The sequence below is a fragment of the Balaenoptera acutorostrata genome, chromosome 9 (assembly GCF_949987535.1).
Source record: "Balaenoptera acutorostrata chromosome 9, mBalAcu1.1, whole genome shotgun sequence".
Lineage (NCBI taxonomy): Eukaryota > Metazoa > Chordata > Mammalia > Artiodactyla > Balaenopteridae > Balaenoptera > Balaenoptera acutorostrata.
In genome coordinates, this window is record NC_080072.1 from 8,405,585 (window position 1) to 8,432,140 (window position 26,556).

The window sequence follows — 26,556 nt, forward strand, 5'->3', positions numbered from 1 at the left end:
TGTCCTCACAGCACCTCTGGGCCTGGGGCATCTGCTGCCCCTTCCAGAAAGCATCAGGCAACTGCCCAGAGAGAGGCCTGCCCTGATACTCCCCTGTCCAGGTGTGCAACTCACGTGACCCCCCAGCCAGGCCTGGCGTACAGGGGAGCGGCTGCCAGCTCCCACCCCCCAGGCCCTCCTCATTTACAGGTGATGGTCCAGGCCGAGCCCTGCCCTGGGCTGCCTCTTCTCCTACAGATCAGGAGTATTCAGGCCAGGAGCTGAGATGAGAAGCGAGGAGCACACAGTTGTGCTGGCAGGAGTCCCCAGCTGCCCCACCTCAGGGTTCCCTCGGGGAGAAGGAGCAGGTCACCCTTCTCAGATGCCTCGCCCCCTCTACCAGGCACCGAACGAGAAGATTCATAATTCCGCGGGGGGACAGCGCTCAGAAACGCAGCACCACTGGGAGCTCTGATAGTCTGTCATGTATTAGGAGAACTGGACTGTAAAGGGTTTGCGATTGTACATAACGCACCCGATATTAGCAGATCACGCTGTGGCTCACAGATCAGGGAGGGGATGGCTGTCCCAGGAGGGCTGAGCCGAGGGTGACACTGGGCCGCCCTTCCAGACCGGCGATGGGGAGGCGCCTGGCAGTGCTGTGTGCGCAGCCACGGCCCAGGAGTGGCCTGGGGGAACAAGAACGGCTTTCGGATTGGACCCACCTGAGTTCAAATCCTGTGACTTCACCAATTCATGCCTCCATTTCCGCATCTGTAAAGTGGGGGCGCTGCTGCCTGCTCCCAGGGTGGTTTCTGAGAACTCAGTGGGCTTGTGGACAGAACGCTTGGTGCAGTGCTGAGCACAGAGTAAGTGCCCATCAAGTGACCGTCCCCTCCCCCTCCTCCCACAAGAGCGCCAGTGTCCCCCGCCTGTCAGACCCTCCTTTCTGGGAAATTCTCCGTCAGACCTGCAGACAGAAAGGAGCACCCTGCATGAGGGACACGTTTCTGCAGCCCCCTCTCCTAATCTGGCCCCTGGGGTGATGGGTGCTGGCGCGGGGCTGCCCTCCCCACCATACACACTTATGTGCCCTCTGGGGCCCACAGAGTCGTGCAAGAGTCCCCTTCCTGTTTGAAGATGCCCTTTTCTAGGCAGAGAGGAGCCAGATGGCCTCAGGATCTCCGCCCCTCTGCCTCTCTCTCTTCGTCTAAAAAGGGGCCATGATGGCCTGTTGGGCCTTGGAGAGCACTCACTCCATGCCCGGCATCCTTACTAGCTGGGAGCTTCCCCAGGGCTGGGACTGGGTCTGTCTGGCTTCTCTCTGTCCTGGAGCTGGCACTGAGCCTGGCACCAAGTGGTCACTTCCCACGGGGTACTGAGTCCACCTCAGCAGGTGAAACTGCTTATCAAGCAGGAGCTGTGCACGAACAGGGCAGACAAGGGTCCTGCCACCTCTCTGACCTGAGCACAGGGGCCCCACCTGCTCTCAGTCCGCAGGTGGGGGGACTGGGAGGAACCGTAGTAGGCTGCCCCCTCCCCTAAACCCGGCCTCCGGCCAGCTCACCTCAGAGACCTGGTCCCTGCCCTTTCACCCAGCCTTGTAAACTAGCAGCTAACCGAGGCCAAGAGTGGTGTAGGGGCCACCCAGGGCCACTAGATGGGCATACTGAGATCCATGTTTAGGGGTAACCAGTGTGATGCAGACTGGCCTGCAGGGAGAGGCCTGGTGGCCAGGGTGGCCTAGGGGGGCTTCTTGGGGGAGGTAGCACGGGAGCAGAGGCCAAAAGGAAGGCCAGGGAAGGCCTTGAGCTGGGCAGGGATGCGGGGGTGGAAAGGAGGACTCACTGTCCTTGTGGCAGTGAGTCTGGAAGGTAGACCAGCCCCGAGCCTGGCGCCTTGAGTCTGAAGAGCATAGATGTGATTTATAAGACAGACTGGGAGCCTTCCCAGGGTGGGTGGGACAGGCCCCTCACCCAGTGCCTCAGACCCCTGACTTCAGCCCGAGGTTCATACCGTCCCAGCCCCAAATCATGGAGACCCCAGGATTGGCCTGGCAACCCTACTGCGTTCTCAGCTGTCCCCAGTGAGCGCCACTAGTGGGCAGAGCCCCCGGGGTCCCCTCTGTCCCACAACCTGTTGGCCACGCTTCTTCATCACAACCAGCCCTGCCTGCTGCCCCCAGACTCAGGACCCACCACCCAGGCCCCATCCCTCTGGGCCATGAGGGCTGGCGGCCCACCTGGCCCCCGGCTGTCACTTACAGATGGAGGTCTGGGTTCTGTCTCCCCGTCCGTCTGTCCACTCTCTCGTACAGCCTCCTGTTCCCGCAGCTGCTCCCCCTTCCTCACCACCCTCCTCTCTGCAGACAGCTTGGTTGGGCTGTGAGCATGAATTTCCACTAGGAGGGAGGGCCTGTTCCTTCTGTTACTGAAGCTGAGCCTGGGGAGGGAGCAGGAGGCAGTTGGGTGGATGGGTGGGGCTGGGGAGGGGGAGTGGGTTTCCCCAGGGGCCCTGCAGACCAGGGCTGAGGTCTGGCTCCCTCGGCCCCTCCTGTGGCTCGCCTGCCACAGCTCCTACGAAGCCAAACAGGCAACGACATCCAGGCCCGGATGGCCGGGGGGCTGAGAGACAAGCGGGCTGTGGTCCCACCTGCCTTGGCTCCAAATTGGGGGCTCAGAGCAGACTCCTGAGCACCCTTTCCCCTCCCTTCTCTACCCTTCCCCACAGGGAGAACACGCTGTGCTCCCGTTTTGTGGGTGGGAGGCCCGAGACCCTGAGGATTGACACTGTCTCCTGGGGCCCCATTGCTCACAGAGCTCCCCAAGTGCCTGGCCCATGTGGCTCTCGGCGGGGGCCAGCGTGGCCTCTGTCCCCACTCTGCTGTGCCCTGCGTGCTCCAGCAGCCCCTAAGGGACAAGAGCACACCCAGTCACAAGCCAGGCCTGGTGCTAAGAACTGTACCCGGACCAGGGCTCCCTGTACGGAGGGGGCACCGAGGCAGTGCAGAGCGGCAAGGAATAGACCTGGCACTCCACCCACGGCCCACCCTCCATCCATCCGTGGATATTTACTGCTTGTCTAACGTGCCAGGCCCTGGGGAACAGGAGAGAGCTGAGGTTCCTGCCTCTGCAGCGCTCACTGCCTGGTGGGGACAGACAATGGAGAGGAGTTACGCCATAGACAGAAAGTGTCACGTTGTACCCTGTGCTGGGAAAGGACACAGGTGAGATGCTCCCCAGCTCCTCCTAGACCCTATGGGGGGGAGCCATGTGGGATGGGGACAGGCAGACCCTGAGCTGCCTGCTCCCACCCCCAGCTCTGGCTTTGCCTCCCCTCCCCACCCCCAGGGGGCTGTACAGAGCCCCTGTCCCCCGTGGTTCCTGCTAATGAAGGGCAACTCCACCCACCCAGAAACCGGGCTGCTTCCAGCTGGTATTTAAAGAGGTGTCTCTGAGTGTGATGATGGCGTTCGTTCCCATTCCTGTCTTGTGCCCACCCCACAGTGTCCCTCTCACGGTAAATTGGAGACAGAGCTACTGGCTGCCCCTCGCCCCTCCTCTGGCACCAGAGGAGTGCCTCATCCAGGCTGGGCTCCCTGCCAGGCCCTGTGCAGGGCACAGCAGATTCAGGGACAACTAAGGCCTAGGGCTGCTCTCAGGTCACCCCAACTGGCTGTGAATGAGGGTCAACTTCTGGATCAGGGTGGGGGAAGCAGGGAAGGCTTCCTGGAGGAGGCAATGTCAGCACAGAAAAGAAAAGGCAGGCAAGAGCCAGACTTCAGTGCATTAGGAAATGGCAGGTGGGAGATTCATCAACTGTTCTGAGAAATTTGGCTGTGAAGGGGAAGAGAGATAGAGGGCAGTAGCTGGAGGGAAAAGGGAGGTCCAAGGAGGGTGTTTTTAATAGGAGACACTAAACCTCCTTAAAAGCTGCCTGGAAAATGCTATCTGAGGAGGGATGGCCACTCAAGAAAAGAGAAGATGAGTTGCAAAGGGAGGACCCCTCAAGGCAGGAAGGGGCTGGCCAGGGGTGGGTGGAGGCCTGGAGCAAGAAAGTTTACAGGTTGGGTAGATAGCAAGAAGAGGGGACTTTCTGTCTTCTCTGAGAAGTGAGAGATGAGGTCATCTTTCTCCCCAGGAAGGACTCACCCATTTAAAAGATGAGGAAACTGAGGCCCAGGAAGGTTCCATGGCTTGCCCTGGCTCGTAGACCGTCTGGGGCCCACTAGCTAGCTGCCGGCCTGCGCTCTGTCAGGCAACTCTGGGCTGAGAGGGGATGAAAGGGGTGAGGGCCCAAGGGCATCCTATGGGGAGCCCAGTGCCCACTTTGTTGATACCTGCTGGAAATGCCACCTGCATATGTAGGGCAGCGTGTTTTCCGAAACGCTCAGATCAAGCCGACTTCCAAGCACAGTCTTATGGGGAAGCGGCTGCTGCCTTCTTTGCAAACTTGTTAATAATCCCTGCTGTCAGGCAGTCCTTCCTCTGTCTAACCTAAATCTCTCCTGTCATGGCTGAGCCAGCAGTCTCTGCGGGGCTCGGCCATCCTGGAGCAGGCTGCCATCTGCCCCGCAGGGGAGGCCCGCCCTGCTCCCATGCCCTTGGCTATGGACACTGAGGGCAGACGTGTGTTGAGGCCTCACCCTCCACACCAGTGGGTGCTCATTTCACAAAGACGTCTCCAGGGAGCTGGGGCCCCGTTGGTCTCTTCCCAAAGCTCCTCTCTGAACTGGGGATTGCCTCTCTGGCTCTGGCTAGCATCCGGCTCCTCTCTCCTACCTGGTGGGAGAAGCCTGGGCCATCCACAGGCTAGGGCAACTCCTGCCACCCCAGGCCAGGCCTCCATTCCTGAACTGGGCTGGAGACAGGAGTCAGTGGCATCACCTGGGTGGAGGACTCAACACGGTGCCCAGTACGTAGGAAGCACTTGGTAAGGAAGCCGACCCCAGGCCATCGAGGTGGTGAGCAGGATGGTGTGGAAGGAACCCGGGACATGGCCTCACATCTCAGCCCTGTCACTAGCTGCCGGGTGACCCTGAGCAGACCCCTTCCCCTCTCCAAGTCTCTTTCCCCACCTGCAGGTGAATGAGGGGCTCTGGAGCTGGTGGCTGTGCCACCAGGCTGGGAGCAGCCAGAGAGGGGAGGGCAGGGTGGGCAGGGACTCCAGCTCCCCCAAGCCCCTGCCCCCAGGCAATCATACCTGCCGAGGACCCCACTGAGCAAACATCCCTCGTGGGTCCCCAAGGCAGAATCCCTGTGTCCCTCCCGCTCCAACCTTGGGCTGTTTGTGCTGAGGCATCTGGGTCCAGAGGTTCCTGTGGCCTCAGACCAGCCCTGCCTGCCCCTCTCCAGGCCTGGGTTCCTGGCCACACTCCCATGGGGGACACAGACATCCCTGGCCCAGCCTGACCCAGCACGTCAGCCCCCCAGGACTGCAGGCCTGGCCTAGCAGCCACCTCCAGATCCCAACCTGCAGGAAACCGTGGGCTGCGACAGCCCCGTTTGCAGAGCCCAGCCTGATTAATCTGCTTCATTAAAGGCACTAATTAATTGGCTTAATTAAAAGGGTAACCTGGAAGCCAGCAGAACTACCTCCTAACAAGGCACGAGGCGGTGCAGAGGCAGCGCTGGCACCGAAGAGGAGAGCCCCTCGCCCTGCCCCCCAGCATGCCCCTCCTAGGGCCCAGCCCAGCCCTCAGCTTCTGGCAGCTCCCAGCCTACATCGGCCTGGTGACTGCTGACCAGCTCCCCAGCCCCACACACCCCTCAGTCAGGCTCAGCGTGCTGGCGGGAGTTGGAAGTCCCACATTCATACGCACCACTTGGCTGCAGTTAAGAGCCTGGAATGTAAGTGGCCGTAATTAGACAGCACAGACAGGCTGCAGCTGATAAAGGTTAGCAGGCCTAGAGGGAGGGATGGCCATGGTAGAGAGGACGAGCCTGGCCACACTGTGCCTGTCCCACAGGGAGCTGGGTGGGCTCTAGCAAGAGCACTATTGGCACTGTGGCAGAACTCCACCTGAGCAAGGAGCCCCTGAACCACCAGCTTCCATGATCACGAAGCTCTGGGGTCAAGAGAACCAGGTTTAAATCCCACCTCCACCTCTAGAGACTGGGTGGTTGTGGTCAGCTACTTTGCCTCTCTGAGCCCCCATTCTTCATTTGCAAAACACCTGCCAGAGATGCCTGACAACTTCCCTTCCCAGGCAGGCCGTCCCCGGCTCAGCAGAGGAGAGTGCTGGGATTGATTAGTCATATCTGCCCAGGGCAGTGGGTAAGGAGTGTAGGCGTGTAGGCTCGTGTGCCACTCTGATCCCAACCATCCTGCCAACCTCTGAAGAGGCTTATCTCTGTGTCAATATTTCAAACCTTTCCCACAGTCAGAGGAAAACAATTTTCACAACTCCTCAAACATAAGGCCTCACTGCTGAAAAAGGTTTTTAACAGACAATATTCATTTGCGCTTCCCGCCACCCTTCAAGATTTGGAACTGAGCAACCCTGGTTCAGAACTGAGACTCTGGGGTGGCCTGTCCGGAGCCATCCCCTGGCCCTGAGGGTATTCCTTCTCACTGGAAGGAGGAGGGTGGGGGCATCCTCCAAGGAAAGAATTTGCACTGGCTTGGAGACCCTGCCCTCCTCCTCCCCCGAACACTGCCCAAGATGCCAGCCAAGTTCACGAATAGCCCCCACCTCTTTCTCAAGCAGAAATGGCATAAACACGTAACATGGTGCGTCAGAACCAAGTGGCCTTGGAATAGTCACTAGCTGCCCTTTGCGAAGCCCCCCAACCCCAGAGAGGAAAGACAGGACCTGGGGATGGGGTGGGGGTGGACCCCAAGATCCAAAGGAGCCCGCTTAGGCCCCAGAGTCCCTGGGGGATGGGCAGGGAGTGAGATTAGAGGCCACGGGTACTCTGTCCATCAGTTTAGGATGTAGAAAGGTTCCTGGGGGTAGGAGGGAGCCCCTGAGGGTCTGAGCCCCAGCCCTGCCCATCTTGTGGACAAGGCCTAAGGGCAGTCTGGCCAGCCCACTGTGCAGGGAGGAAATCACTGACCTTGGCCCCCTGCCCCCATATGCTCAGGGACCCTGGGCTCAGAGAAGAGAGTCGTCTAGGCCCAGGTCCCGAGTACACACGGCTGTCAGCTCGCAGCCCCCTCCCACACTGAAACTGCAGGGTGGCGGCTCAAGGCCCGTCTGTCAGACCCGGACAGATTTAGTCTCCATGCAAACAGCTGTTAGCCTGCTCAGCCGACAGCGCTGCCACCAGCCCGGGAGCCAGAAGCGAGGTTCCGGCGAGGGTGCCCCCGCCCTGTAATGATAAGACTCAGCCAGAGCCAGGCCCCGGCGAGGGAGGGGCCGCCACTCGGCTGTCACTTACCAACAGTGTCAGGCCAAGCCGCTGGAGTCCCCCGCCCCCTCCCCAGCTTGAAGGCACACACACCCACACTGTCACCCACTTGGGTGCCCAGAGGGCTGTCAGTGCTGGTATCTTTCCAGAGCTGCTTCACCCGGAGGGACCAGCCCCTTCCCTCCCCTGACCAGGCATCCACGAGAGGTGAGCTTCTGCCCACATCATCCTGTCTTGGCATCCCTGGCCCCATGTTACAGATGAGGAGGCTGAGGCCTAGTGAGGAGGCCAGGTGAGTGGCTAGGGCACTCAAACCTGGGGCTCTGGAGCTGCACCCACAGGGAGGCTTCCATAGAGCCAACCCCCCAGGTGGGCACAATACCTGGGCCCAAAGCCCTGGAGTGCACGACTGGGGACATCTGGCTGTTCCCTGGCGAGACTGAGTGAGGAGGACTTAGAAGTGGGGGCTGAGGGGATAGTCAAGGCCACCTACAGCAGGAAGGCCTTGGAGGCTGGACAAGAGTCAGGCTGTGGGTGCCGAAGTCCCGGCTCAGACATCTGGGCAAAGGAGAGTCGGCCTCAGCTCTCAGGACCCTCTGGTTCCCCCTATGAGTCAGAACCCTGCCTGGGGCCAGTGACCCTTCTGCACAGTGAGCCACAGCCCTGCCCTCACTCCCGCCCCAGCACGCGTGTGTGGTTTGCCCAGGACCACGCGAATCTGTCCCTCCCCCATGAGAATCCTCAGGTGCAGGGCAGGGGCTGAACCACCTGGGACCCAGCACAGTTCGGCCGAAAGGAACGTGCTCAGTCTGCTGGCTGGGTGACAGCCATCAACCGCTGGGTGGCCCTCACTGCGCCAGGCTTGCACACAGCCCCGGGAGGGGGACTGTCCGCCCCTGGAGACCAGCGGGAACTGAAGCACAGAGGGGGTGCAGGCCCAGAAGCATCCACAGCTACGCGGTCGGGAAGGAGCGGGGCTGGGACCACCGTGTCCTCCCAAGGGCTGCATAAGGCTCTGCCCCCGGGACAGCAGCCACCCTGGGCAGCAGGCAGGCCACGTCGCTGGCCTTGTCCAGCTCCCCTCGGGCAGCCTGCACGTTTCCAGAAGGGCAGGTAGGGAGAGCGCTGGACTCAGAGTCAAGTCCTGGGACGGAGCCCTGGCTGGGCCTCTTGGAAGCTGAGAGTCCTCTGGGACTGCTTCTCTCTCTGGGACTCAGGTCCCTCGCGTGGGAAACGGAGCTGTCGGCCCCCACCCACCCACCCCCTCAGGCTGGTGCGAGGGTCCTGGAGCCTGATTTCCCATCCTTGGGAGAGAGCCCAAGGGAAGAGCAGACGGTCACCCTCATCATTTCACCAGCCCGCTCATTATGAATATTAATAGCATTAATTATTTCTAATCCGGCATCCAGGCCTGGGCTGGCTGTGAGTCATCCCCAGGCCACCAGGCTCTGAGGGAGGCTCAGTCTCCTCCCCAGGGCTGTGGGGTCTGGGTCTGGGGCAGAACCTTTCAAGGGCACAGCTGGGGGAGGGGAGGGGAGGGGAGGCCCGGCCCCAGCAATGAGGGGGTCTACAGACAGGATTTCACCTGTGGGTCCCCTAGGAAGGGGCTGCGCAGGCTCGGCGCCCATTTCACAGGTGGGGAAACCACCCAGCTCAGGATGAGAAGGAGGCAAGTTCAGCAACAGGACACTGTCCAGCAGAAGGTCACCGAGGTGTCCATCTGGCCCCACCCGAAGTCCCATCCCCCCCTCAGCAGGCACCTCCGACCCTGAACCATCAGGGCGTCTGTGCCAGAGGTCAGGGTCCTGGGGGAGGGGAGAGGCTATCCGACCATCTGAGCTAGGAGACCTCCAGGGTGTGGCCTGGGGACAGTTGCCTCGGTTCCCTCATTTGTGTCATGGAGATTATAACAGTACAGCCCTTATAAGGTCCTTGTGAGGGTTAATTCGTTACCCAGGCCAATGCTTAGAACTGCGCCTGGGACATGGAAAGTGCTCAGAGTTTGCCGTTCTCTCCCACCCCGCCCCAGGTCAGCAGTGGTGTCCTAGTGAACAACACAGCCTTTGGGGGCCCACGTTCAGTCCCCAAGGCTGTGGGACCGGGGCCAGGCCCTTTCCCCGTCTCTGTGCCTCAGTCTCCCTGACTACACAGTGTGGATGTAACACATGGCCTCTGAGGGTCCTCCCAGGAGGGGGCTGTGGGTGTTGGAGGAGGCTCAGTCTCTTGCTGGGACTCCATCACCTCCTCCGCCACCCCCTGCTGTGGGACCTTGGAGCCCAGCCACAGAGTTTGGGCAACTGTCCCACCTCCCCCAAAGGGCAAGCCTGAGGAAGGACCAGGAGGGGAAGCCGCACGTAGACGCAGTCTGCCCCTCACCGGCCAGGCACCCAGACAGCTCCCAGAGCATGTTTCCTGGGCCCTAAAATGGGGTGACGGGGCCTCCCTCACAAGGGACTGCAGTGCAGATCAAGCCCAGTGGTTCGGAACTCTGCGGGGCAGGGCAGGTGGCTCTGTGCCTGTACACCGTGGTGGCCATTTGGGTGCTCAGCAGGGATGGCACTTAGGAATGGGCTCTGGATTGGGTCCCAATGCTCCCCTAGAGCTCTGTGACGGGAGGTGAATGTCTAACCTCGCAGAACCTCAGTTTCCTCATCTCTAAAATGGGGCAAATAACTGCCTACAACCTGTAGGGCTCCTTTGAGGAATCAATGAGATAAAACACACACACACGCCTCTCAGCAGACACACAGTAAGAGCTCCACGAACGGCAGTAGCCATCGTCATTATTGCTGTTATTATTATTATTATTATTTTAAATTAACCCTCCAGCTTCCACGCCTCCTCAAGCCTGAGCCAGACCAAGAGCCAGCCCCCTCCAAGTCCAGATCTGTGCGCCGGGAAGAGTTCCTGGGTCTTGGCAACACAGACCACACCCATCCTAGGCCATCTGAGGGTCCAGGGCAGCTCCTCCCTGGGCAGGCCCCCAGCCTCCCGCAGACAAGAGCCTCTGTCCTGCTGACCCCGGGTCAGGGCAGGGGCAGTGTGCTGGCACAAAGGCTGGGCTCTGCCTGTGCCTGAGGCGGGGGCAGCTGCCCGTGGAGGACCCTCCTGCCACAATGAGGCCTTTGAGCAGCTGCCAGCAGGAGCTGAGCTCTCCTTGAAGGCCCCCGGCTCTCACAAGCCCTGTCTGTCTGTGAGGCCACAGGGCCAGGCAGGCAGCTGCCGTGGGGGCAGGGCCCACGCCCACCCTGCTGCTGGGCACACCACCTCCCCAGCCTCCTTTCACCCAGAGGATGCCTGGCCAGGGCAGGCTGCAGGCCTGAGAGCCAGGTTGGGCCTCAGGGGGTGGAGGGGAGGGCTTGCCCACATCCCAGCTCTGAAGCGACAGTTCCAGGCCTGGCACACAGAACATGGGAAAAGCCCCTATCCCTCCCACCCAGGGCTCTCAGGAAGTCACTGCGGGGCTGGGGCTCTGCCTCCAGGCTTCCCTTCCTCTCTTGGCCTCAGTTTTCTCATCTGTAGAATGGAGCCTCCAAGTACATTCCCCACCTCCACCCCCAGAGCATCTGTGAGAATCAGATGATTCCTGCATTTAATTCTCTACCTGTTGCCAGGCAGGCGTGAGGACTCAGGGATTGTCGACCTAATCATGACCCCATCACTACTCCTACCTGGGACCTGGCTTCAACCCCAGCTCAGCCTGGGTGACCTTGGCCTGGCGACTGAACCTCCCTGCGTCTTTGGTTTCTCCTTTATAAAATGGGCTAATGCGGGAATTCCCCAGCAGTCCAGCGGTCAGGACTCTGTGCTTTCACTGCTGAGGGCCTGGGTTCAATCCTCGGTCGGGGAACTAAGATCCCACAACCTCTGCGGTGCGGCCAAAAAAAAAATTTTTTTTTTAATAAAATTAAATGGGCTAATGTCACCCACTCCCAGGGCTGCTGTAAAGAGAAAGCCATTTATCAACACGCCTCAGGCTCAGGAAGCCTTGGTTGGATGAATTAATGAATCCCAGATTGACTCCAGAGATAAGCAGCACCTTGCAGGGGCCTGGGGAGGGGAAGGAGGAGCAGTAAAGGTGGGTGGAGGTGGGGCAGATGTGTAAACGCAGCCACCTACCCCATCACAGGGAGGCCGGCCAAGTGCTCCAGGGATGAGAGGCAGGAAGGGCTGGTTCCTGCAGTCAGTCAGGGACGGCTTCACGCAGGAGGCAGCGGTCACCCGATGTGGGGATTGAGGGTGGCCTTCTGGACACAAGGAACAGCAGAGGTGTGAGCCGTGTCATCCACAGGCCTAGTGGGGGAGGGTCTGGGGGAGGGTCTGGAGGAGAGGCTGGTGGGCCAGCCAGGGCTGGGCTGGGGAGGTCTGACATGCCAGGCCAAGGGCTTTGGTCAGTGTTTCAGGAAATAGGGAGTCACTGATGATCTCAAAGCCAGTGAGTGACTGGAGCAAGTATGAACTCTTTTAACTGTCTGGCAGTGTCTGTGCTAGAGGGGCAGGGATGGGGGACATCTCCACGTGACATCCTCTTTCCCACCGCTGCAGTTTAGAGCGGGCCGGTCAGGGCTGTGTATGTGAAGGGGACTTTGGGCCACGCAGAGCCGTCCAGAGCCTGACCCTCTGTGGGGTCCTAGTCCCAAAGCCAGCACTGCCCAGGGCTACCATGACATGCCCCTGTGGGCAGCCTTGCACCCAGCACAGGGGATACTTTGAGAACCCAGAGCCAGCCTGGGTTCAAATCCGGCCCCGCCCTGACTTGGTACAAATGACACCACCTCTCTGAGCCTCTGTTTCCACGTCTGTGAGGAGGATAAGGATGCCTGAGCCCCACAGCGCCCCTGGGACGATTAAGTTCAACCCCTGAAGGTGCCTGCAGGAGGGGACCCCTGTTCCCTCCTCTGGGCTTTCCTCACCTTGGAAGAGGGGGGCTGGGGACCAAGGGGAAGCCGGGTCTCTGTGGAGCCCTGACCAGAGTCAGTAACTGCGCTGAGAGAGGCCAGCGTTCAAATCCCACCCCTGCCTCTTCGAAGCTGTGTGATCATGACCCTCTGTGCCTCAGTTTCCTCACGCGTAATAAGACACTAGGCATTCCATCGCGCAGGAATGCTATGAGGATTGCGAGAGACGCTGCCCGTGAAGCACTCAGCACACGTGAGGACTCTGTAAATGGGCTTGCGTCGCTGCTGTTCCCGTGTTGTTAGCTCTGAATCCCTTCCCGTCCCCCAGAGAGGCCGAGGCCTCTTCCTGTTTTAAGGCGTCCGGGGGTACAGGGACTTCTGTAATCACACAGCTGGCAGCTGCAGGGATGTGGGCCCCCCAGTCACCGCCTCCCAGCAACCGGCTTCCCCTCCCCACCCTGGAGACCCCAGGAGCCGTCTCTCGACTCTGCATCCTCAGGACCCCGCGAGCTTGCCCCGGCCCCTACCCATGCCAGAATCAGGACAGCAAGAGGCCCCAGCCGCACCCCGGTCCACACCAGAGTCTGAACAAAGCTGCCGGGAGAACCCCCTCCGCTGCAGGTGTGGGTTTGGGGCCTCTGACTGTCAGGGCCCCAGAGGATGCGGCCTTCACCTCCCCCAGGCCTCCCTCCTCCCCCGGCCCAGGCCACCCCAGCTGCACCCTCGCAGAGCCTTGCTCCCCCAACCTCCAGAATTGGGGGGGAGGATGGGGCGCCCCCACTCGAGCTGCCAGCGGAAGGGCCGCGCTGCAGAAAGCCGGCTGAGCAAATAATGACATTTCCTCCTCTCTCCTGCGCTCTTCGCCCCTTTCCCTTCCACAAATAAATTATCAACATGCCCAGGTCCCGGCGGAGCGGAGCATATCGCAGGGAACAATGAAAAAGCTTTTAATAGGATTCCAGGAGCTGCAGCCACTCGCTCTGGGCCCTAATGGAGATTGCTCCGTGACCGCAGGCCGCAGGCCACCCGCGACCCCGCGCCGCCAGCTCCTCCCGGCCCCGCGGGCCCCCGGCTGACGTCTCGGGCAGCGTCTGGCTGGAGAGCAGCCGGAGGAAGGGGAAGCACATGCCACCACCCAGCCTGCCCACCGCCAGCTAGCAGCCCGACCCTGCAGCCCGGGAAGCTGACCCGGCCCGGAGGGCCCCCCGCCTGGCTCTCCCTCCAGGCTCCTGGCACCTCCGCCAGAGCCCTCCCCTCATCCTCCCACCCCATGCGGGTTAAAGGGGTTAAAGGGCGGCACCGCGCCTGCACACAGTGGGGCCTCAGGGAGGGCGGGCCGAGTGGGGGGCCCTACAGGAGGCGCGAGGCTCTGAGATGGGAGGAGACAACAGGGGAGGGGCAAGGGGGAGGGGGAAGCTTGAGAGATGAACCTCTGTGCTTGGGTTTCCGTCTTCAAGAGCATTGTAAGGACCAAGGGTGCCTCGATGGCTGCCCTTCCTTGGTGTGACCTTGGGCAAGTCACTTCAGCTGTGTCTGTTTCCTGGGGTAAAATCAGGATAATAATAGAGCCTACCTCAGAGGCTTGTTGGGGGGGATAAATCCAGTTAATACCGCCGGGTGCGTAGCAAGTGCAATCTGTCGGCTACTACCTCTAGGATGACCACCATTTCCTTATGTGTTGGGGGTAAGGGGTAAGATGCACTGTCGTGGCTGTGCAACCTTAGTCCGGTCACTTTAATCTGTCTGTGCCTCAGTTTTCTCTTCTGTAAAATGGGTTGTTCTGAAGCCTCAAGGAGTCCTGCATGGGAAGAGTCCCTAGCATGGTGCTTTGCGGCCTGCCGTGTAGACAGTAAACATTCAGTAAAGGCAGCGGTAATGGCCTCTCTGCTGCCCTCACGGGAGGGATCTAGTCACTGGTCCCTGTGCCTGGCTTCCACCCCGAGGCCTGGCACACAGGAGGTGCCCAGTAAGTAAATACCCAAGGGAGACCCCCCTGACCCCATACCAGGGGACTCACCCTGGGCAGAAGGTGACATTTGAGCCCCACGTTCTCCCTTTTCTTCCTTGGCCCCTAACCCCTCCACTCCTCCCACCCTCCAACCCTACTGCTTCCCGGAGACCTCGGCGGCTCAGTTCTCCCCAATTTCCCCAGAGTTACCCACATTCCAACACGCTCCTCATCACAGCTGAGTGGTATAGGGTCCCTTCCCCTCCCCCATCTATCCACCTGCTACCCACCAGAGCCGCAGACCTCAGACACCAACCTCTGCCCCCATGAGGAGCTCAGCAAATGCCCCGTGAGCCTGCCAGCCAGGAAGGACAAGAGGCCAGCGTGTGCACCCCTTCCCAGGCCCTGAGCTCCTCAGAACCCCAAGCAGGGCCAGCATCCCAGCCCTGCGTCTGGCAGGACCTGGCCTATTTGCTGAAGTGCAGTAACTGCTGGTTCCTACAGAGCCCTTCTGTGGACACTGTCACACTGAATCTTCACACTGACCCTGGGAAGTGCACTCTGTGGGTCCCTTTCACAGGTGTGGAGACTGAGGCACGCGGAGGGAAAGTGAGGCATCCAGGGGCACCCAGCTGATAAGTAACAGAGGTAGGATTGGAACTCAGGTCCACCAGACTCCAGAGCCTGGGCACTTTGTTTCCACAGTCCGGCTGCCTCCTGGTGGATCTTGACTTCCGCGTGGCCTTGGACAAGGCATTTCTCCACTCTGTGCCTCAGCCTCCCTACTCACAGTGGGAAGAAGACAAGCCAGGCAGAGTGGGGGCCTGGCACTGCCCATTCCCCTCAATAGCCCAAGCCAAGGGGGGAGGGTGGTCTCAGGGCTCAGAGTCGCAGAGCCATGATGCTCTCGGGCCCTTTGGAGCCTGGTGGTCCAACCCCTTGACCAACAATAGTGGGGAAACTGAGGCACAGAGAGCCCCAGACTCTGACTGGGACGGGGGGTAGGGGAGTGTGTATGGTCTGTCTCCCTGGGACAGGTGGGCAGTTTCTAGGGGGTACAGTCTAGAGAGGAGGGCAGGGGCTTCCAAGATCCCCGCCGCCCTCTCTCTGCTAGGAGCCCTCTCTCTTCGCTGGCCAGCTCTGAGCAATGGGCCAGCCCCTCCCCTGCTGCTGGATCCAAGCAGGTGGCCCGGCCGAGTGCCATGCCGGCCTGACTGCTGGGCTCCCTCCTGGGGTCTGAGGTTAGGCTGCAAGGCTGACAATCTCCAGGCCTCCTCAGCTGGAGCAGGGCTTGGGGAGGGGCTCTCACCCCAGCTTCTCACTCCTTTGCATCCACCCCTTCCCCAGAGAGGGGCCCAGGGAAAGCACATGGGCGACAGGCGGCCCTGTCTGCAGGGTCGGGATGGGCAGGGGCTGCACAGGAAGAGGCCCTGGGCTGGGTGGGTGGCAGCCACTCAAGGCTCTTCTTAGCAGCGGGGCTCTGGGGGTCAGACGGGCTGTGGGGTCATTCACCAGAGCCCGGCTCAGGGAAGGCAGGTTAAGAGGGATGGGTGTGAGCCTCTGTGTGCAGGAGTGTGAGTGTGTGTGGGCACGCGGGACGTGTGAGCACGGTGCACACCTGTCTCCCGTCCTGACCTGGCTCTGCCACGACTGGGACTGTGCATAACTCACCTGTGGCGGCTCCAGGCCTGGCCCATCCTGGGAGGGAGATAGTGAGCTCCCCCCGGCCACTGAACCTAAGCCCCTTACTCAGGGCAGGGGCAGCCCAGCCCAGTCTGGGAGCCCAGTGGGCCTGCTGGCAGCCAGATTCCCTGAGCCTGAACCAGGCCCCTCAGGTCTGACCACAGAGGAGCATGTTTGAAATCAAGGTCATCCCGGGAAAGCCAGCAGGCAGCTCCTGGGCAGGGCCCGCAGGGACCCTCGTCCAAATTTGATCCAGGACCCAGGGGGGTGTGTCCCTTGAAGGGCAGCTCAGTCCAGCGGATTTCATCCCCAGGAATCCCAGCTGGCACGTTGGACCCTCCACTGCCCCCCACACCAGCTCCTGAGGCGGTTCAGCCATGGCTTCGTCTTTCACTCATCCGTTCATCCACCCTGCGCCACACTGAGCATCTACCATGTGCCGGGCCCCCTACCAGGACCTGGGGATGAGCAAGACAGACACAACCCCTGCCATCAGCCATCCCTGCCGCACGGGCCCTCTGACCCCTTGTCCCCGGACCCCACCACTCAGGACCAGCCAGCCGGGCACTCCCCCCGAGAGCAGCCCTGGACGCCCCCCATGGCCCCCTGAAAACTCGGCTCTCCCCTCTGCTCCACCAGGCAGCCCTTGGCAGCCCGCCCCCAGGGAAAGCCCATCCTGGCACCAGCGCCCAGCGGCGTTTGAGAGGACATGTTCCCGCAGCACTTCCCAGGCAGGCATCGTCGGGGTGGAGGCGGGAGGGGCACCAGGGCGACAAGAGCAATTTGCTTCTGTAGATAAACGCCGTTGTCCTCTCCTCCGAAGTGAATCCCCCTTTCTTTTCTCTTCCTCGCTCGCACGCGCTCTCTCTCTCTTTTTTTTACAGTTTGCTAAATCTGTTGTAATCTGGTGCCAACGATTAATTCAGCCAGAGGGAGGGAATGGGGAGCAAAAAACGTGCTGTCACAGAGCTGCTTCTCGGGAGCAGTGCAGACAGGAGTGGCCAGGACCAGCGCCTCGGCCACCCCGGTTTTAAGCCCAGTTTTAATTAAGTACAAAGCCATTCCCCAAAGGCCCAGCCGCTGCCTCCCTGACAGCGAGGCCCACCCCCACCCCCACCCTGTGAGCAGAGCCTGCAGCACCTGGGCCCAGCCACCCTCCGGAAGCCTGGGTCCCACGCTCTGCCTGGGAGGCAGTGTCCCCTAGTGGTTAGCTGAGCCCCATACAGCTGGGTCCTGGTGCCTCCAGGAGACCCGGCCTTCACTGCCTTCTTCCCCAGCCCCTGTCTGAGGGACATTCAAAGCCGAGGTGGGGGGAGGTGTCTAAGGAACAACCTTCTGTCACCAGCAGCCCTCCGTCTACACTGGGGCCACTGACCCCATCACAAACCAGCCCAAATATTCTCCCTCCTGGCCCATCAGAGGCTGGGTCAGGCTGCCCACGCAGGCGGACACACAGCTCTCAGGAACAGGGGACCACCCTGAGCCCAGGAAGCCCACCCTTCCAGGGGCCCACCCAGGAGGACTAGGCAGCCGGTCGTTGAGGCAGGCCTGGCAGTCCCGAGGGATGGAGATGGACAGGCCAGCAGAGACCCAGGGAGACAGGCCACAAGCTCTGAACAAACCCGCCGTCCAGATGCCTCCCCGACCCCCCAACACTCCTCACACCTGCCAAGGGGTCCACAGGCAGCCCCTTCTGTTGGTTCTGTCCTCCGGGCTCCTGTTCCCATCCCTTCTCCTCACCGACTCCTGCTCCACCTTCACGTCCTTGGCTCGAGCACCCCGTTCCCGGATCCCGGGCCCCAGCCGGCTCCCCGGTCACCCCACCTCAGAGGGCTGCCTTCCTGCCTTCAGAGCCCAAGGCTCCGAGGTGGGAGGGAAAGTAACTGATTGCAGTCTGACCCCCAATCCCAACTGTAGCTCCCCGAGAGCAAGACTTAACAGCTGCTCTTGTTTTCCCTTTCCCCCAGAGCCGGCACTGCACCTGGCCCACAACCGGTGCTCAACACGAATGAATGAATGTATGAATGAACGGGCAGGAAAGGAAGGAGGGAGGGAAAGACAGAAGAGCCAGGGAGCCAGGAGTGCCCAGCAGGACACCTTGTGAGCCAACCCCCCATCCCCACAGCAATGCCTGTGGCTGACCTCCCCTCCCCCACGCTCACTGCCCACCCCCCCATGTCCCCCCCCAGCTCTGCGGGGTGGGAGGCAGCACGAGCAAGGCCACGGTGGGAGTTTCAAAACCCAGGGCTGCAGTGAATCCAGCAAACAACTTCCACAAGGCGAGTCGAGGCCCCCGAATGCTGACATCATCCGCAGAGCCGCTGACCCCAGGGAGCGGCTGAGCTCTGGGGGCCGCAGGCGGCGGTAAACAGACATCCACCCGCCGCTCGGGCAAACAGGCCTGCACAAACACAGCCCTCTCCATGGAGCTCTCTCCGCTCCAGCTGCTTCTAGGGGATGCCAGGCCGGCGGGGCGGGGGGCGTGATGTGGAGCATGGCAGGAGCACCCTGGGGTCACACTGTCCATTCCCCTGTCTTTTCCTCCAGCCATCCCCCCACCCTGGCCTTCTTGGGGTGACTGCCTCGTGGCAGAGGAAAGAATACAGCTGCTTCATGTCTGGTACAAGCCGGAGCAGGCCTGAACTTTGTCTCGGGGAGAACGACCGAGGTTCTGGGGAGGCGACCCCCCAAATGCACACATCAAGGGCAGCAAGCAGGCCTGAGGCCCGTGCCAGCCCCACCCTTCCAGAGCTTTTGCGGCCTCTCCGGATGGTGAGCACCCTGGGGCACCCACCACCCATCCCACTGCAGGCACTTAAGACCCCCAGCCACGCCCACACGCCTCACACCCCTCCTGGTCCATACGCTCGCAGCCCACACAGCCCACACACCCCATCCCATGAGGGATCCAAGACAAAACCCCTCAGCCTCACCCCTGTTGCTCCTGGACACTCCCACTGTCACTGGAGCTGACACCCCAGCCAGCTGGCATGTGAGATCCCACCCGGCATGGACTTTGGTGGCTGCGGCAGGGTGCCGAGGCATCCTTCCTGCTACTCCAAAGCTGAAAGCCCTCAGCCCAGCGTGATCCAGGGGTGGGGACCCCAGGGGGCAATGCATTGCTAGGCATAAACTCTGCTAGAAGCTTCATATGCATCATCTCATAGTGGGTACCCCAAGGTGGGAACTGCTATTACCCCACTTTACAGATGAGGATATTGAGGCCCAATGAGATCCAGTCACTGGCTCGAGGTCAGCAGGCCAGGCAGAGAACCCTCCCCAGGAACCACAAGTCCCTAGGACCCTGGGGCAGAAGGGCTGGCCCAGCCAGATCCCCCCACCCCCCACCCCGCACAGCCCCAGACAGGCCCCATCTCTGAGATCAGGCCATTTCTCAGCCCTGACTCCAGGGCAGCCTGGCTGGCTGGGGAGGTGGCTGCCAGCAGGTCCCCAGTTCCCCGCGGACACACAGTGGGGCCATCTACATCTCAGGGCAGGGCCTTCACCCACTCACCACAACTCCTGAGCCATCTGCCCCTTCCCCGGGCAGGGGGGCAACCTGCCTTGCCCCGCCCAGCCCTGCCTCCCTGCCTCTGTCCCACCTGACTGGGCAGAGGGAGCTCTGCCCAGCGGGCCCCAGGGGCCTCGTCCTCCGCTGCACCAGGGCAGCCACTTCCTGACAACTGCCCCTGTACTGGGCCTCTGCAGGCAGTCAGCCGGCTCCGGGCCTGCCTCACTGTCCCTCAACACCCACACTCAGGGTGCCCACCCATTCTCACAGGGTGGGAGAGCCGTTATATCCCCCTGTGCAGGCAAGGAAGTGGGTCCCCAGAGGTACAGGCCTGGGGTCACCCAGTGGGTGACACAGGCTCAGCCACCAGACCTCAGTCTGTGCAGAGCTGAGTCTTGCAGGCCAACGCCCTCCCCACAGAGCCCTGGCAGCAGGTGATGCGATGGGGCGGCAGCAGCCCTCCCACCCACCGTCTCCTTAGAGACCAGCCGGGTGGACCTCCCAGGGGCTCACAACGACGGGGGGCCTCAGAGGAGGTACGAGGGGGGACACCAAGAAGGGCGCTGGTGCTGGGGGTCACCGTCAGGCTGATGTCTACCAACAGGCCCCTGGCTGGGGGGAATCTGACCCCCCCAGCCCTCCAGGTGCCCTCAGCCCTCGGGGACCCCTTCAACAGGAGCAGGGCATCTGTCGTCCACCTCACCCCATTTTATAATGCATCCTGTCCCCGCCAAACTCAGCCTCAGGAGGTGAGTACACTCAACAAGGCAAACTGAGGCTCAGAGAGGCAGGGACTTTCAACCAGTAAGTGGTAGAGCGAAGGCACACAGACCGGGGCTTAGGGGACATGCTACAGGCTACAGCAGCCCCGGGGCATGCCTGGCTCAAACTCATGCCGGGGAGGCTTTTTACAGAAGAGTGTCCAGCCCTGTGTCTTATGTGAGGTCAAGGGGCCAGGGACGTGCACAGAGGCCACCCCCCGCCTCCATACACAGACCCTCTGTCTGCCCTCCTCTCTCCTGCTCTCAAACTGGCCCATGTCCGACCCTTCAGCCAGGATGTGACAGCCCCTCGGCTCTTCCTGTCCCTCACACTTACCAGGGCCCCCTCTCTGCCTGCTCAGCTGGGCAGTACTCCCTCCCGGGCATGGGCCCTGGCAGCTCAGGCCATTTCCATTTAAACCTCTGAGGAAGCCCTGAACAGTCGCCCACGGAGTCGGCACCAGCTGACAGGTGATGTTTGCGCCTCTCCTCCTGGGGCTGGCAGGAAGAGATGCAGTTGGCTTTCACTCCAGAAACCTGAGCCTGGAGCCCTTGAGCGTAGCCACCTTCCCCACGGCTGCTGAGCAGAGAGGGGCATGCCCCAGCCCACATCCCTCTGCCAGGGGCATCCTGCGTTCTGTGGGGCTCTGAGCCCCACACAGGCAGCCGCCTCCCCAACTCCTGAGCCACCTGGGGAGGGAGAGAGAGACTGGTCTCTGTCCTCCCTGAGGATGCAGGGGCCAGGGTGGGGCAGGGCAGGACCCAGATGCCCCCCCACCTCTGCCCCCAGCCTAGGCTTTATTTATTCACATCAGGTCTCTGGCTTGGGCTACAAGGGCCTCGCACAGCCCAGCTGGGCTGTGTTCTCTTAAAACCACACGCCCCAGAGAGCCTCACAGCCCTCGGGGCCGCCGGGAAGCCTGGGGCAGCTCCCTGATGTCGATGCTCCACAACTTTCTCCTCCTCGGAGAGCTCTGATCAGCCAGGGCTCCCTGCAGCTGGGCAACACTCCCCAGTCCCCCGGGAGGAGGGGCATGCGCCCGGCCCCTGGCTTTTGGGGGGCACCGGCTGCCCCCGGCCTCCAGCCCAGAGGTCCCACCGTTCTAGCCGCCAGGTGCACCGCCCTGGTCTCCTGCCCCGCACAGGGCTGACAGTCTACCGCGCGCACAGGGAGGGAAGTTGGAGGCTGCTTATGCCCCCCTTGAAGTCGTTTTAAAAATAAAACCTCGCTCCAACCGTGACTCACGCGGCTGGTGGGGACGGGAGCGCGGCGCCCGGGCCGGCAGGCTGCCTCTCTTCGCGTGCGCCAAGCCCTCTGGTTCCCGGGTACGAGACCGGAGCCGGAACAGTCCAGCCCAGCTAGGCGACCCCCGCGGGCGGGGCCGTCTCCCTGGGGGCGCAGCGAGGTCTCGGACCGGGGCTCCCGCCGAGCCCCCGCCCTTTCCAGCCTCTGCTGGGGAGAGTGGAGCCGCCGGCCGCGCACCCCGCGCCTCCCCGCGGCGGAGCCAGCGCCATGGGTACTCGGCTGTCGACTGGGGGGGGCCCCCCTCCCGAAATCCCAAAGGCTGCGCGGCCCCCGCGGCGGCCGGGCAAAGCCGGGCAGCCGGATCCTGCGGCGCCTCCCTGCACTCTCCCACCCCGCCCCGCTGGCCCCGGCGTCCCGTCCCGCACGCTCGGACCCCGGCCCCCGCCCCGTGCATCCACCCTTACCTGCTCAACGGCCAGGGAGGCGGGTCTCCTCGGGAAACTTTGCGGCGACGGCTGGAGCCTCAGGGGTTATTCCAAGGAGCGGGCGGGAACTGGAGCCGGAGGGCGCCCACGGGGGCCCGGGAGAGGAGCCCCGGCGCGCGGCGGGGCGCGGTGGCGGGCCCGGGGCTGGGGGCGCGCGGCGGCGCATCTGCCCGGCTCCGGCGCCCGGCGGAGCCGCGGGGGGCGTGCGCGGGGGTGCGCCCGGCGGCCGGGGTGCGTGTGCCCGGGTGGGTGCGCTCGGTGGGGCGAAGGCCAGCAGCAGGGCTTGCGCGAGCGGCGGCGGCGAGCAGGGCGCGGGGAACCAGGCTGTGCGGCCGCCTCTCCCCTCGCGGCGGCAGCGGCGGCGGCGGGGGCCGTGCGTGCAGGCGCGGAGCGGGGAGGGAGAGGAGGAGGGGGGAGGCAGCGGGCGGGGAGGAGGTGACGGGGGCGGGGGCGCCGCTCTGCGCACTGGCCGGCGGGACCGGGCGCGGGAGGCTGCGCCGCCGCGCGGGGACTCGGGCCCAGCCTGGGAGAATCGGCCTCCGCGTCCCCCTCCTCCTGCCCTCGGCTAAAATGGATGGGGAGGGTGGGGAGGTTGGGGTGTCGGTCCTCAGTGCGCGGGGGGGTCTGAGGAGGGAGGCTCCCAGAGCCAGCCTCCAGCGCGGGGGCGGGGAGAGAGAAAAGCGTTCTCCCTCACGTGCGCCTCCCCTTACACCCCTCCTCTCTGCACTCATTCATTCATCCTTCCAACCATCCGTCCATTCATTCATTCACAAACAGTTACCCACCATCTACTCAGCGCGCCAAGGTAACCCCTTCCTCCCTGCCTGGCTCGCCTTCCCCGCGGGGACCCCCTCGTCTGGCTTGCTCGCCTTGCTCCACCAAGCTGCCTGAGCAGGCAGTGCCCGGGGTCAGACCCCAGCCCCGCCTTTCCCTACATTAGCTGACCGTGACCTTGAGCAAGTTACTTAATCTCTCTGAATCTCAGTGTCCCCTGTTGTAAAATGGGAGCATTAACAACCTACCTGCAAGGGTTAACAGGAGGGTTGAAGGAGACCTTGAACAGAAAGGTGGCTAGGGCCATGCCTGGCACACATTGGGAACTAAGGAGATGTCTGCACCTGTTGTGTGGGGTCTGGTGCGTGGGTGAGGGTGCGGGTGGACCAGACCTCCCTCCTCTGAGCCTGGAAAGTCCCCATGCTCTGGGCCTTCTCTGGGGTACTAAGGAGCTCTCTGTCTGCCTGGCCTCCCCCTGGCCAGACCTTCTTACCGAGCTCAGTCATCGGGCCCTGCAACCCTTTCCCTGGAGGGCTGCTCTGAGTCCTTGCCTCTACCTAGAACCCCACCGCCTCCACCTAGGCCCCACTGTTTGCCGGTCCACACCCAGAATGCCCACAGTCTGGCTGGGACGCCTCCCCCCAGACCCATCCCAGCACCTCCCACCCACTGTCCCAACTGCAGGCCCGTGTTAGACCCTTCCCGGAGCCCAGCACTCCCTGCGCTTTGCTGTCCTTCAATGCCTGGCCAGGCCACCCCTCCCCTGGGATGCCCTCCCGGCTTCTCCCTGGGAGAAGGTCACCGTAAGGGATACTGGCCCCTCTCTCCCCCCGTCCTGTGCTCTCCCGGCCCTCTTGCCCCCAGCCTGGGAGCAGGCTGAGGCCTTGCCTGAGGCTGCTGCCTCTCCTCACTGTGAGCACCCCTGCCTTGGCCCTTCTTGCCTCTCCCTCCTCACCCCTCCCTTCCCATTTCCTCCCCTTATCTCCCTCTCTTCCTTCCCCTGCTTTATACTCAATTCACCAAACAGCTATTTTTTTCCTCCCAACTTTTATTTATTGTCCAAACCGCATTATACCAACAATAAAGGAAAGAAAAATCACCCACACCGCCACCATCCTGTGGCATCAACAGCCTCCATTCCTCTGCTCCCTTCCAGGCTTGTCCATGCACTGTTGGCTGTAATTTTTACAGAGCTATGGTCTCCGTCCCGCCTCCCCAGACCCGCAGATGGACGTTGGGGCCCTGGGGCTCCATCTTCCCTCCATCGTGGCACTTGGCGTGTTGCTCAGGAATTATGTGTGTCTTTCTCCTCTTCTAAACTGAATCCCTTGAAGGAGGGACCCCTTTCCATCCCTGCCACACCCATGCCAAGCACAGGGCTGGCACAAAGCAGGCACTCACAGCCTCGGAGTGGAGTGGATGGCATGGATATAGCGGTTTGACAGGTTGCACTTAGATATCAAAGTATCTTCTTCATAATAGTGGTTTTAATGGCTGCATGATATTCCATTGAGCTGATGTACTTGGTGGCTACACACAGTTCAGGGAATATGGAGGTCCACCGTGCCAGGTGCTTTTTGGGTACCAAAGACCAAAGGGGATCAGGCCTTGCTGTACCTTGCCCTGGCAAAGCTGGAAATCCAGCCGGGGGATGGCCACCTAAATAGTTTTGGCTTAGCAGGATCTTGCTGAAACAGACATCATTACCACGTGACCCCTGGACACAGGGGCCAAGTCAACTGCAAGATCCAAGGATGGCTTCCCAGGGGAGGTGGCTATTGAGCTGGTCTTGGAAGGTAGGGAGGAATGTTCTTGGCAGACACTAGAAGCTCATTTCAGCTTGTTCTCAGGGGCTGTGATGTGAAAGAGCCTGGGGTTTGGAGATCTGGAATTGTTGGTTGGAGCTGGGGGTTAGGAGTCAACGGGGACCATGGTGGAAGATGAGTTAACTGATGTCAGCCAGGCCAGGTATACAGGGCCTTGGACAAGCCTGGAGAGTCTGGCCTTTATCTTGGAAGGAGTAGGGTGCCAGGGAGGGTAAGTACGGCAGAGGCACTATTGGCTATGAGATTCAGAAAGATCCCTCGTTCATTCAACAAACACTTGCTGAGCCCCTGTGTGCTGTGGGGCTCCCTGAGGGCATGGGTTGGTGGGGCCCTGGCCCAGGAAGACTGAGCTAGTCTTCGAGCCAGGCAGTCACAGAGGTGCTCTCAGCACGAGGCAGCACATGTCACGCAGGGACAATTTGTGGCTTCAGCCGTGGGCTCGCCAAGCCCCAGCTCCCCAGCTCCCAGGGCGGCAGTAACCCAGGCAGTGTCTGGCATCCAGGTGCGGTGGGCCCTATGCTGGGCAGCCAAGGTCACGCTGGCCCCGCCTGCAGCACCTCGGCCTCCCCACCATCTGCCCACCTTCTTGGGAGTCCTCGGATGTGGATTCTGCTCACCACCTCACCACTTCCCCGCTGCTGACCCCGGGCACTGTCGCAGCCTCCCTGTTCCTTATCTTAATGGGGCCATCACAGACCTCCTAAGGCTGCTGTGACAGTCTGATGAGGCCCCAAGAGGAAAAGTGCTTTGTATACTGTGAAGTGCGGCAACAACACAACTCACCATGATTAGACTGTTGTCAGCCAAGGTTGTGCCACCCTTGGCCCTGTTTGGGCTTGTTCCGGGCTGGGGGCAGCAGAAGGGACTACCTGACTCAAGAGAGGGGTAGGGTCTGCCCCACTGGCTGGTCAATGGGCATCACCAGGGACCCCTTCGCCCCAGGCTCAGTGCTGGGCATCCAGGAATGAAGCCCCCTGAGAGAGTGGTCAGGGATCAGCACCACTGAAAAGGCCAAGAGCTGCTGTTCAGAGGGCATGACCTTGGACTTCAGCCAGCTGCCCAAGAGTCAGAGGCTCAGCCTGCCCCACAGGCCCCAGCTTGGACATCATCTCCAGGGAGGACAGACCTCCAGCCTCTCACCTGGATCCAGAGAGCCTCCTAATGGACTTTCTGCCCCATCTGTGGGTTCTTGGTCTTGAAGATCACTGCCCTCCAAGATCCCCAGGGTCCACTGCATCTGGGGGTACCTGACTGGGGGGGGACCCAGAGAATCGCAGTCACTGAATACCTGGCCATCTCAGACTGTGGTCTCCTGGTGACGCCCAGGGGCGCCCTGATATGTTTCCATGACTCGTGGGCGTGTGGCCTGTGGGTAGGCTGGTTGTGCACACCTGGCTGGGAACAACAGTTCTCACCAGAAAGTCTCAGCGGCTTCTCTGATCCAAGTCCTAACACCACCACGCTCTCTCTTCTGCCACTGTGCACTAAACCTTTCCATCCTGCACAGCACAGAGGGTTGGGGGCTTCTCCCCATAAGCACAGGGTCAGGGTACAGGAGAGGCAGGGGTGGCCCCCAGGGCAGAATTTCAGGGACAGCAAGGCCCCAGCCCAGGCGGAAGTCCCAGAGAGGGTGCTCCAGGGAACAGGCACAGCAGGGACAAAGTTAGGTAGGACAAAGCCAGCAACTCCCGAGGACAGGTGCTGGGAGCAGTGGGGAATGGTGGCCTGGGGCAGCTGGCCTGGGAAGCCGCTGGCCAGGCCGGGAGCACACCCGCTCCGCCTTGTCTGGGAGCTGAATCAGGGGTCCCGCTTCCCTGCACTCTCCCGCCTCTCCAGACCAAGCCAGCTCCTACTCACCTCTCAGCCCAGGGCTTGACCATCGTGTCCTTTGAGAGGCCTCCCTGAACCCATTCTTCCCAGTTGGGTCACCTTGTTCTCTCTGACCCCTGAGCTTCTCCTTGGTAGCACTTAGCTCAGTCCGTGATTATGCATGGTTTGTGTGCTTCCATTCTTCATCTACTAGACCAAACTTTCACATCTCTGAAATCGGGGCGTGTCTGGTAGTGTGTTTTCCTCCTCAGTTGTACATGAAG

General features: G+C 61.6%; 2 protein-coding genes across 3 annotated transcripts in view; one reads left to right on the forward strand and one right to left on the reverse strand.

Annotated features, from left to right (window-relative positions):
- The window catches only part of FLRT1 (fibronectin leucine rich transmembrane protein 1), a 77,061-nt gene extending 55,066 nt beyond the window's left edge, over positions 1–21,995 (reverse strand). The window contains exon 1 of the mRNA XM_057552944.1: positions 21,843–21,995. The gene's annotated coding sequence lies outside the window, so the exon portion shown is untranslated. The remainder of the gene's footprint in view (positions 1–21,842) is intronic.
- The window catches only part of MACROD1 (mono-ADP ribosylhydrolase 1), a 152,829-nt gene that overhangs the window by 96,113 nt on the left and 30,160 nt on the right, over positions 1–26,556 (forward strand). The gene's annotated exons all lie outside the window — the stretch shown is intronic.